Source organism: Dermacentor silvarum, unplaced genomic scaffold (assembly GCF_013339745.2).
Source record: "Dermacentor silvarum isolate Dsil-2018 unplaced genomic scaffold, BIME_Dsil_1.4 Seq633, whole genome shotgun sequence".
Taxonomy (NCBI): domain Eukaryota; kingdom Metazoa; phylum Arthropoda; class Arachnida; order Ixodida; family Ixodidae; genus Dermacentor; species Dermacentor silvarum.
In genome coordinates, this window is record NW_023606551.1 from 26244 (window position 1) to 37405 (window position 11162).

The 11162-nt window shown below is 48.4% G+C and overlaps 1 pseudogene; it reads left to right on the forward strand.

Annotated features, from left to right (window-relative positions):
- Positions 1-10148: 10148 nt before the first annotated feature.
- On the forward strand, positions 10149-10789 carry LOC125941925 (uncharacterized; annotated as a pseudogene).
- The last annotated feature ends 373 nt before the right edge of the window (positions 10790-11162 follow it).

The following is an 11162-nucleotide window of genomic DNA, read 5'->3' on the forward strand; positions in this document are numbered from 1 at the left end:
CTTCTTCAACTTCTGCAATTGAGCCCTCAGTATCCTGACAGCGGGTACTTGACTGGCAGATGCGTGACAAACTATCCCCCGGCCGCACGGAATTATCCAGGTCAGAGAAATGTGCGTCTTCAGAAAGGCTTTCAGATTATTCAACTACAGCTTCTTCGTGAGCATCGGAGACAGCATTTGTGTTGTCCCGCGAGCATTCCGGCATAACACGCAGAGGGTCAATTAGTTCAAGCACTCTTCTCGTCTCCCGCGACGCCTTCTCTGCAATACGTCCTTCGCGAGCACTCTCCATATTTACAGAGACTCTACAAGAAACCATAAGCCGATTACATCGCCTATGAAAGCTTGCGCATCTTCCCGCCACTTCCCGAAACCACAAGTGCAGTCCTGAAATAGGAATTTCCCGCCACTTCCCGTAACCAAGCGCAGCCCTGAAGTACAAGTTTTCCTCACCTTTGTTTCTTGCTCTAACGTCTGCAAGATGCATAAACAAGGCCCAGATGTTCAAACGGAGACTTAGCGCACGCACTTGCACGCATTCAGAGGTCCTTTGGCATGGAGGAATAAAACATAGAATAAAGAACCAACAAAACGCGACCTTTGGTTGCTTTTGGCGCGAATGAGCAAGCTGATGATGTTGATAACTAGGCGGCTACGTGTTTCTAGAGTGCCTCGATGCCAGCGCCGCCGCTCGCATCGAGGCACCCTACGTGCTTCTGTCTCTCTCACCGTGGCTGCAGGTGGGGGTGGATATTATCACCACCTATGTTCAAGATACGAATAAAATAAATTAATAACTTTCACTGAGAGCAGTTACTTATGTAACGATATATGTTTTCGTAAATTACTGAGTTTGTATTGGTTTTTGGTAGACTCTTGTTGTAATGCTGGCAACTATGGTGCGTCAATGTAGCTCGTTTTTGGCGGCGCCGGCGTTTTGTAAACAAACGAACGGTTGATCGGTGCGAAACATATTTTTTATGCGTTGGCGAAAAATGTGCTGCGATGTACAGTAGTACACCTTTGTAGAACTTTCATGGCTGGTGTTGCGGACATATGTGCGCAAGTTGATGGTGTAAAAGATAATTCCGTCGGTGGATCGCGAGGTGAGGAATACGTCAGCGTTTGGGCCAAGGCCGTCACGCTTACGACACGTACATAGAAACGGCACATTTAGCGAAGTCCACGATTTAAGCGTGCTCGGGCAGGTGGAACTTATTCACATTTTCCACTCCTGCAGCGGCGTAGTTGCAAATTCGGGGCGCTTGAACTGTGTGTATTGTTATTTAGCTTTTTTTTGTGGAAGCGTGCAATTTTGCCACGAAAAACTCTGTTGCGAATTCACGATCGAGAATTTATGCGATGTCCATTGCAGATGTCGCTTGAACTATACGCAGTGCAGAAACTGTTGAGAAATAATCAAATAGATGATGTCCCATGGATGTCCCTCTGCCGTCTGAAGCATGACGTCCGCGTAAAATCCAGTGCAGATGTCCTTAGGACGTTCGAGATTAAAAACAAAACGGACGTTCAAAACATCCGGAACACAACGTCCCTGGGTAATCCTGGGGATAACCGGCTCTGGACGTGGACGTTCGGATATAATTCGGACGTCCACAGGATTTTTGTGGCCCATTGGGTTAGCGATCCTGCCGAAGGAACACTGCGGCGCCACCCATATCGTCTTGCTGTTTCCTTCGTGGGAGCGCGTACACCGACTGCATCGTACTGCGCCTGCGTGGTTTCCAGCGTGGCCGTTAAAAGCTCGTCGAAGACCCAGGAACACTCCATTTGGCAGCAGGAGCTTGCGGCAGCCTATATACCTGTCTGACACTTGAAACTTTTACCGTACAGACTGCCGGTTACCGATCCTGCCGAAGGAACACTACGGCGCCACCCATATCGTCCTGCTGTTTCCTTCGTGGGAGCGCGTACACCGACTGCATCGTACTGCGCCTGCGTGGTTTCCAGCGTGGCCGTTAAAAGCTCGTCGAAGACCCAGGAACACTCCATTTGGCAGCAGCAGCTTGCGGCAGCCTATATACCTGTCTGACACTTGAAATTTTTACCGTACAGACTGCCGGTTACCGATCCTGCCGAAGGAACACTGCGGCGCCACCCATATCGTCCTGCTGTTTCCTTCGTGGGAGCGCGTACACCGACTGCATCGTACTGCGCCTGCGTGGTTTCCAGCGTGGCCGTTAAAAGCTCGTCGAAGACCCAGGAACACTCCATTTGGCAGCAGCAGCTTGCGGCAGCGTATATACCTGTCTGACACTTGAAATTTTTACCGTACAGACTGCCGGTTACCGATCCTGCCGAAGGAACACTGCGGCGCCACCCATATCGTCCTGCTGTTTCCTTCGTGGGAGCGCGTACACCGACTGCATCGTACTGCGCCTGCGTGGTTTCCAGCGTGGCCGTTAAAAGCTCGTCGAAGACCCAGGAACACTCCATTTGGCAGCAGCAGCTTGCGGCAGCCTATATACCTGTCTGACACTTGAAATTTTTACCGTACAGACTGACGGTTACCGATCCTGCCGAAGGAACACTGCGGCGCCACCCATATCGTCCTGCTGTTTCCTTCGTGGGAGCGCGTACACCGACTGCATCGTACTGCGCCTGCGTGGTTTCCAGCGTGGCCGTTAAAAGCTCGTCGAAGACCCAGGAACACTCCATTTGGCAGCAGCAGCTTGCGGCAGCCGTGTATACCTGTCTGACACTTGAAATTTTACCGTACAGACTGCCGGTTACCGATCCTGCCGAAGGAACACTGCGGCGCCACCCATATCGTCCTGCTGTTTCCTTCGTGGGAGCGCGTACACCGACTGCATCGTACTGCGCCTGCGTGGTTTCCAGCGTGGCCGTTAAAAGCTCGTCGAAGACCCAGGAACACTCCATTTGGCAGCAGCAGCTTGCGGCAGCGTGTATACCTGTCTGACACTTGAAATTTTTACCGTACAGACTGCCGGTTACCGATCCTGCCGAAGGAACACTGCGGCGCCACACATATCGTCCTGCTGTTTCCTTCGTGGGAGCGCGTACACCGACTGCATCGTACTGCGCCTGCGTGGTTTCCAGCGTGGCCGTTAAAAGCTCGTCGAAGACCCAGGAACACTCCATTTGGCAGCAGCAGCTTGCGGCAGCCTATATACCTGTCTGACACTTGAAATTTTTACCGTACAGACTGCCGGTTACCGATCCTGCCGAAGGAACACTGCGGCGCCACCCATATCGTCCTGCTGTTTCCTTCGTGGGAGCGCGTACACCGACTGCATCGTACTGCGCCTGCGTGGTTTCCAGCGTGGCCGTTAAAAGCTCGTCGAAGACCCAGGAACACTCCATTTGGCAGCAGCAGCTTGCGGCAGCGTGTATACCTGTCTGACACTTGAAATTTTTACCGTACAGACTGCCGGTTACCGATCCTGCCGAAGGAACACTGCGGCGCCACACATATCGTCCTGCTGTTTCCTTCGTGGGAGCGCGTACACCGACTGCATCGTACTGCGCCTGCGTGGTTTCCAGCGTGGCCGTTAAAAGCTCGTCGAAGACCCAGGAACACTCCATTTGGCAGCAGCAGCTTGCGGCAGCCTATATACCTGTCTGACACTTGAAATTTTTACCGTACAGACTGCCGGTTACCGATCCTGCCGAAGGAACACTGCGGCGCCACCCATATCGTCCTGCTGTTTCCTTCGTGGGAGCGCGTACACCGACTGCATCGTACTGCGCCTGCGTGGTTTCCAGCGTGGCCGTTAAAAGCTCGTCGAAGACCCAGGAACACTCCATTTGGCAGCAGCAGCTTGCGGCAGCCTATATACCTGTCTGACACTTGAAATTTTTACCGTACAGACTGCCGGTTACCGATCCTGCCGAAGGAACACTGCGGCGCCACCCATATCGTCCTGCTGTTTCCTTCGTGGGAGCGCGTACACCGACTGCATCGTACTGCGCCTGCGTGGTTTCCAGCGTGGCCGTTAAAAGCTCGTCGAAGACCCAGGAACACTCCATTTGGCAGCAGCAGCTTGCGGCAGCCTATATACCTGTCTGACACTTGAAATTTTTACCGTACAGACTGCCGGTTACCGATCCTGCCGAAGGAACACTGCGGCGCCACCCATATCGTCCTGCTGTTTCCTTCGTGGGAGCGCGTACACCGACTGCATCGTACTGCGCCTGCGTGGTTTCCAGCGTGGCCGTTAAAAGCTCGTCGAAGACCCAGGAACACTCCATTTGGCAGCAGCAGCTTGCGGCAGCCTATATACCTGTCTGACACTTGAAATTTTTACCGTACAGACTGCCGGTTACCGATCCTGCCGAAGGAACACTGCGGCGCCACCCATATCGTCCTGCTGTTTCCTTCGTGGGAGCGCGTACACCGACTGCATCGTACTGCGCCTGCGTGGTTTCCAGCGTGGCCGTTAAAAGCTCGTCGAAGACCCAGGAACACTCCATTTGGCAGCAGCAGCTTGCGGCAGCGTGTATACCTGTCTGACACTTGAAATTTTTACCGTACAGACTGCCGGTTACCGATCCTGCCGAAGGAACACTGCGGCGCCACCCATATCGTCCTGCTGTTTCCTTCGTGGGAGCGCGTACACCGACTGCATCGTACTGCGCCTGCGTGGTTTCCAGCGTGGCCGTTAAAAGCTCGTCGAAGACCCAGGAACACTCCATTTGGCAGCAGCAGCTTGCGGCAGCGTGTATACCTGTCTGACACTTGAAATTTTTACCGTACAGACTGCCGGTTACCGATCCTGCCGAAGGAACACTGCGGCGCCACCCATATCGTCCTGCTGTTTCCTTCGTGGGAGCGCGTACACCGACTGCATCGTACTGCGCCTGCGTGGTTTCCAGCGTGGCCGTTAAAAGCTCGTCGAAGACCCAGGAACACTCCATTTGGCAGCAGCAGCTTGCGGCAGCCTATATACCTGTCTGACACTTGAAATTTTTACCGTACAGACTGCCGGTTACCGATCCTGCCGAAGGAACACTGCGGCGCCACACATATCGTCCTGCTGTTTCCTTCGTGGGAGCGCGTACACCGACTGCATCGTACTGCGCCTGCGTGGTTTCCAGCGTGGCCGTTAAAAGCTCGTCGAAGACCCAGGAACACTCCATTTGGCAGCAGCAGCTTGCGGCAGCCTATATACCTGTCTGACACTTGAAATTTTTACCGTACAGACTGCCGGTTACCGATCCTGCCGAAGGAACACTGCGGCGCCACCCATATCGTCCTGCTGTTTCCTTCGTGGGAGCGCGTACACCGACTGCATCGTACTGCGCCTGCGTGGTTTCCAGCGTGGCCGTTAAAAGCTCGTCGAAGACCCAGGAACACTCCATTTGGCAGCAGCAGCTTGCGGCAGCCTATATACCTGTCTGACACTTGAAATTTTTACCGTACAGACTGCCGGTTACCGATCCTGCCGAAGGAACACTGCGGCGCCACACATATCGTCCTGCTGTTTCCTTCGTGGGAGCGCGTACACCGACTGCATCGTACTGCGCCTGCGTGGTTTCCAGCGTGGCCGTTAAAAGCTCGTCGAAGACCCAGGAACACTCCATTTGGCAGCAGCAGCTTGCGGCAGCCTATATACCTGTCTGACACTTGAAATTTTTACCGTACAGACTGCCGGTTACCGATCCTGCCGAAGGAACACTGCGGCGCCACCCATATCGTCCTGCTGTTTCCTTCGTGGGAGCGCGTACACCGACTGCATCGTACTGCGCCTGCGTGGTTTCCAGCGTGGCCGTTAAAAGCTCGTCGAAGACCCAGGAACACTCCATTTGGCAGCAGCAGCTTGCGGCAGCCTATATACCTGTCTGACACTTGAAATTTTTACCGTACAGACTGCCGGTTACCGATCCTGCCGAAGGAACACTGCGGCGCCACCCATATCGTCCTGCTGTTTCCTTCGTGGGAGCGCGTACACCGACTGCATCGTACTGCGCCTGCGTGGTTTCCAGCGTGGCCGTTAAAAGCTCGTCGAAGACCCAGGAACACTCCATTTGGCAGCAGCAGCTTGCGGCAGCCTATATACCTGTCTGACACTTGAAATTTTTACCGTACAGACTGCCGGTTACCGATCCTGCCGAAGGAACACTGCGGCGCCACCCATATCGTCCTGCTGTTTCCTTCGTGGGAGCGCGTACACCGACTGCATCGTACTGCGCCTGCGTGGTTTCCAGCGTGGCCGTTAAAAGCTCGTCGAAGACCCAGGAACACTCCATTTGGCAGCAGCAGCTTGCGGCAGCCTATATACCTGTCTGACACTTGAAATTTTTACCGTACAGACTGCCGGTTACCGATCCTGCCGAAGGAACACTGCGGCGCCACACATATCGTCCTGCTGTTTCCTTCGTGGGAGCGCGTACACCGACTGCATCGTACTGCGCCTGCGTGGTTTCCAGCGTGGCCGTTAAAAGCTCGTCGAAGACCCAGGAACACTCCATTTGGCAGCAGCAGCTTGCGGCAGCCTATATACCTGTCTGACACTTGAAATTTTTACCGTACAGACTGCCGGTTACCGATCCTGCCGAAGGAACACTGCGGCGCCACACATATCGTCCTGCTGTTTCCTTCGTGGGAGCGCGTACACCGACTGCATCGTACTGCGCCTGCGTGGTTTCCAGCGTGGCCGTTAAAAGCTCGTCGAAGACCCAGGAACACTCCATTTGGCAGCAGCAGCTTGCGGCAGCCTATATACCTGTCTGACACTTGAAATTTTTACCGTACAGACTGCCGGTTACCGATCCTGCCGAAGGAACACTGCGGCGCCACACATATCGTCCTGCTGTTTCCTTCGTGGGAGCGCGTACACCGACTGCATCGTACTGCGCCTGCGTGGTTTCCAGCGTGGCCGTTAAAAGCTCGTCGAAGACCCAGGAACACTCCATTTGGCAGCAGCAGCTTGCGGCAGCGTGTATACCTGTCGGACACTTGAAATTTTTACCGTACAGGTCAGCGTGTTTCTACCATGTTTTGTTGTATCTATCACACGTTCTCCTGCCGTTTCTGCTGCTGCTGTTGCTGTTATAGTGCCTACTTTTTCTTAAGCTGTGCATTACTGCCTCTCTGTATCTACTTGTAGTGTTGTACTTAATCTTGCTACTTTGAATTTCGCACTACTTGCATAGCATGACAAAGGAAATGAATAAGTTGTTTGAGGATTTCAAGTGCACAATGATGCAGGAATTTCGTGATTTTCGAGAAAGCCTTGAGAGGGATTTAAGAAAGGACATCAGGGAAATAAAGGCTAGCCTGAACTTCATAAACGAAGGATACGAGTCAATGAAGGTATCCGTAGATCGAGTCGAAACAGAAAATCAAGCTTTAAAAGAAAGTGTTAGGGTGTTGGAGGGTAAGCATGATGCTCTGTGTGAGGAGCTGAAACAACATGAGACTAGACTTCTGCAAAGTGAACAGCACTCGAGATGCAATAACGTAGAAGTCAAGGGCGTGCCACATGCTTCGAACGAAAACATCAAAGAAATCGCCAAAAAACTAGGACAAGCTGTAGGCATACCTCTTGAGGACCCTGACATTGCAATCTGCCATCGTGTTAAAACATCAGGCAATACTACGGCCCCTAACATTGTCATTCAGTTTGCCCGAAGATCATCGCGAGACTCCTTCCTAGACAAGGCTAGGAAACAAAAGCTATCTTCCGATGCATTGGGATTTTCACTAAAAGTGCCCGTTTATGTAAACGAGCATTTGTGCCCTGCCATGAAGCGGCTATTCGGTGCCGCGAATGAAAAGAGAAAAGATTGTAAATGGCAGTATGCGTGGACAAGAAATGGCAAGATATTCGTTCGCAAATCGGCTGGGACGCCTGCTGTTCCCATAAATAGCCTGGATGACTTAAGGAACATCGTGTAAGAAAAGCTCAGTTGTTTTATGTTTCCTTTTTGTGTGTTTATGTTCAGTTATGGGTTTTTTATTAGATGATGTTAACATACTGATGAAAGCAAAAAGACCATCACTGTCATTTTTTCACCAAAATGTTCGTTCATTAGTAAATAAAACTGATGAAATGGAAATGCTCCTGGAAAGCATAAACGTGCCTTTCACGGTTATACTTCTTACGGAAACGTGGTACACTAACACGTCACAAGTGTTTTGTCCCCCCGGCTATCAAAGCTTCTATCGAAATCGGCAAGGAAAATGCGGAGGCGGTGTTGCTATTTTTGTAAAGGAGGGCATCACATGTGAAATTGTGGACGATTTCTGCGCTATCAGTTCTGATATTGAAGTACTTACACTCCGAAACCGCGACAATCTTTTTTGTGTCACCTACCGGCCACCCTCCGGTGATTTTATTCGATTTTTGAGTTTCACCGGAAAGCTTTTCAGTCATGTTGCGGAAGAAAATTTTAAACTTTTTCTAGGAGGTGACTGCAATGTAGACAGGCTTACGCACACGCACCATAAGCAACACTTTCAGGACCTGACGATCGCGAACAGTTTGAGCAATGTAATTGCAGCGCCAACACGTGTTACTCAAGGAACTGCCACACTGTTAGATATTTTTATCACGAACACTTACTTTGATGATGTAATAGCGGATATTATTTATACACATATCAGTGACCATTTAGGTATTGTTATGTTAATCAACAGTAATTTTCGTTTAGTAAAAAAGAGCACACCAATTCGCTATGTTCAAGACATAACAGCGCGTTGTCTGGAGGATTTTCGCAGCTCCACCAATTCGCAGCAGTGGGACAATGTTTTAAATTCAACCAATAGTGAGAGTGCATACTCCGCTTTCATCATTACATTTAAAAAAATATACCATGACCATTTTCGCCTAAAAAAGTTAGAAAAAGTTTCGAAAGCTCGTAAACCTTGGGTTACTTATGAATTATTAAACATGATCAAGCATAAGAATGCGCTGTACGCCCATTTTGTTAAACATAAAAATCCAGCTAGTTTGGAAGAATATAGGTCGTACCGAAATAAACTTACAAGTACACTGAAAACAGCTAAAAATTTATATCTACAAAACTTATTTTCAGAACCGGCGCCTACGCGATCCGATGCGACATGGAGAAATTTAAACTTTATGCTAGGCCCTGATAAACCTCACATTATTCCTGATAACTTTATACATCAAGGTAAACAGCTATCTGGCACAGCACTATCAGATGCTTTTAACGATTTTTTTGTTCAACAAGTTAATCCCTGTAGTGATTTACAGAGTAGTCATTATGATGCTTTGCCCATTAAAAACATGAGTGCGAAGTCATTTTTCTTCACTCCTACGAATTGTGCTGAGGTTTTCTCTTTTATAAGCTCTGTTAAAAGTAGTGAATCCCAGGACACAGATGGTATTGAAATTGGACCTGTAAAGCATGTCCTTGACATCATTTTTCCTGTCCTTACTCACATTTACAACTTGATTCTATCATCTGGTCAATTTCCGAAAGACATGCAAATTGCTCGAGTGCAGCCTGTGTTTAAAAAAGGCGACAAAACTTGCTGGGCAATTATCGTCCAATTTCGATCCTACCAGTATTTTCAAAAGACATTGAAAAAATAATTCACGCTAGAATAGTATCATATCTTGACAACAATAATTTGTTAGGCGATTTCCAACATGGCTTTAGGAAGCATCGTTCCACAGAAACAGCTCTTTTAATTGATAAAGAAACAATTCTACAGGCGTTCACCGATAAAATATTACTGATGGGAATATACACAGATTTTTCTAAAGCATTCGATCTTGTCAATCATAAAATTTTACTCGCTAAGCTGCTAGCTTATGGTATCCGTGGTATCGCCTTGGAGCTCTTTGAATCTTATTTATCGCATCGAGCACAATATGTCGAGTTGGAAAGGGAAAAGTCCAGTCTTCGGGCTGTAAGAGTTGGAGTTCCGCAGGGAAGCATCCTTGGACCACTCCTGTTCATAATGTTTGTAAATGATATGCCAGCAAGTTCAGTACGGGCAAAATTGATTTCTTATGCTGATGATACAGCAATGTTTATTACTGCTACGTCAGAAACTGAACTACAGCTTCAGGGGAACAGAGCGTTAAGAGAACTTAAAGATTGGGCTGATGCAAACTGTCTGCGAATGAATGCCAGCAAGACAAAAGTTGTTGTCTATATGCAGAGGCAAAAAATTACGAAGTTCAATAAACATGAAAATAGGTACGGATCAATTAGAAATTGTTAACACGGTCTCTGTCTTAGGGGTAACATTCGCTAAAGATTTAAGTTGGAATGATCACGTAGAACATGTAAGTAAAAAGCTATCATCTGCTGTAGGGACAATAGGTCGATTGAAATCCTTTCTTCCTGTTAAAATAAAATTTTACTTTATAATACTTTAGCATTGTCAGTTCTGCAATGCTGTAACCTCGTTTGGGGCACTACTAGCAAGGTAAACCTTATGAAATTGCATTTGCTCCAGAAAAGAGCAGTGCGATACATTGCCAATGTCCCTCGTTTATTTTTTACGACAAATCTGTTCTCAAAGTTTGAAATCTCGCCTGTATTCTTTTTATACAACTATCGTTTAATTTTGAGCTACAGGTCATATTTGAAGTCTAATAAATCTATTGTGTTTTCTCTGGCCGATTTAAAAGCAAACTGTAGCATCCGTGATACTGGGCATAAAGAGGAATGGCACGTCCGCACACCTCGGACCAATTACGATAAACAATCATTAACACATACAGTACCCATTCTACTTAATCAACTCGCACAGGAAGACTTTGATCCTTTATGCATTTCCAATAACGAAATAAGACTATTCAGTCAGTTATGCCAAATCGACTAGTATGTCATAAAAGTTTTGTTTACATATTGCAGTCATGAGTGCGTGATAGCACACCTGTACATACGTGTATATAGATCTGTGTGCATTGCTTGTGCATATGATCTGTATCTGCATGCGTGTATATAGGTATAAATGCGAAATTCTATGTGTATATAAGTATATATGTCTTTGTGTAATTTTATACTAGATTCTTTTTGTTGAAAGTGCATTTTGTTTCCAATATTACTTTGTTGCAAGTGTTGCATTTTTCGTAATGTTTCTGCAGTGCTCTGCTGTCAAACGTATAAGGGGGCGGGACCCTCGTCAAGCTGTACCTCAGCTTTTAGTCCTGTCTCCTCTTTTGTAATGTGAAAAGAAATAAAAACCATTCATT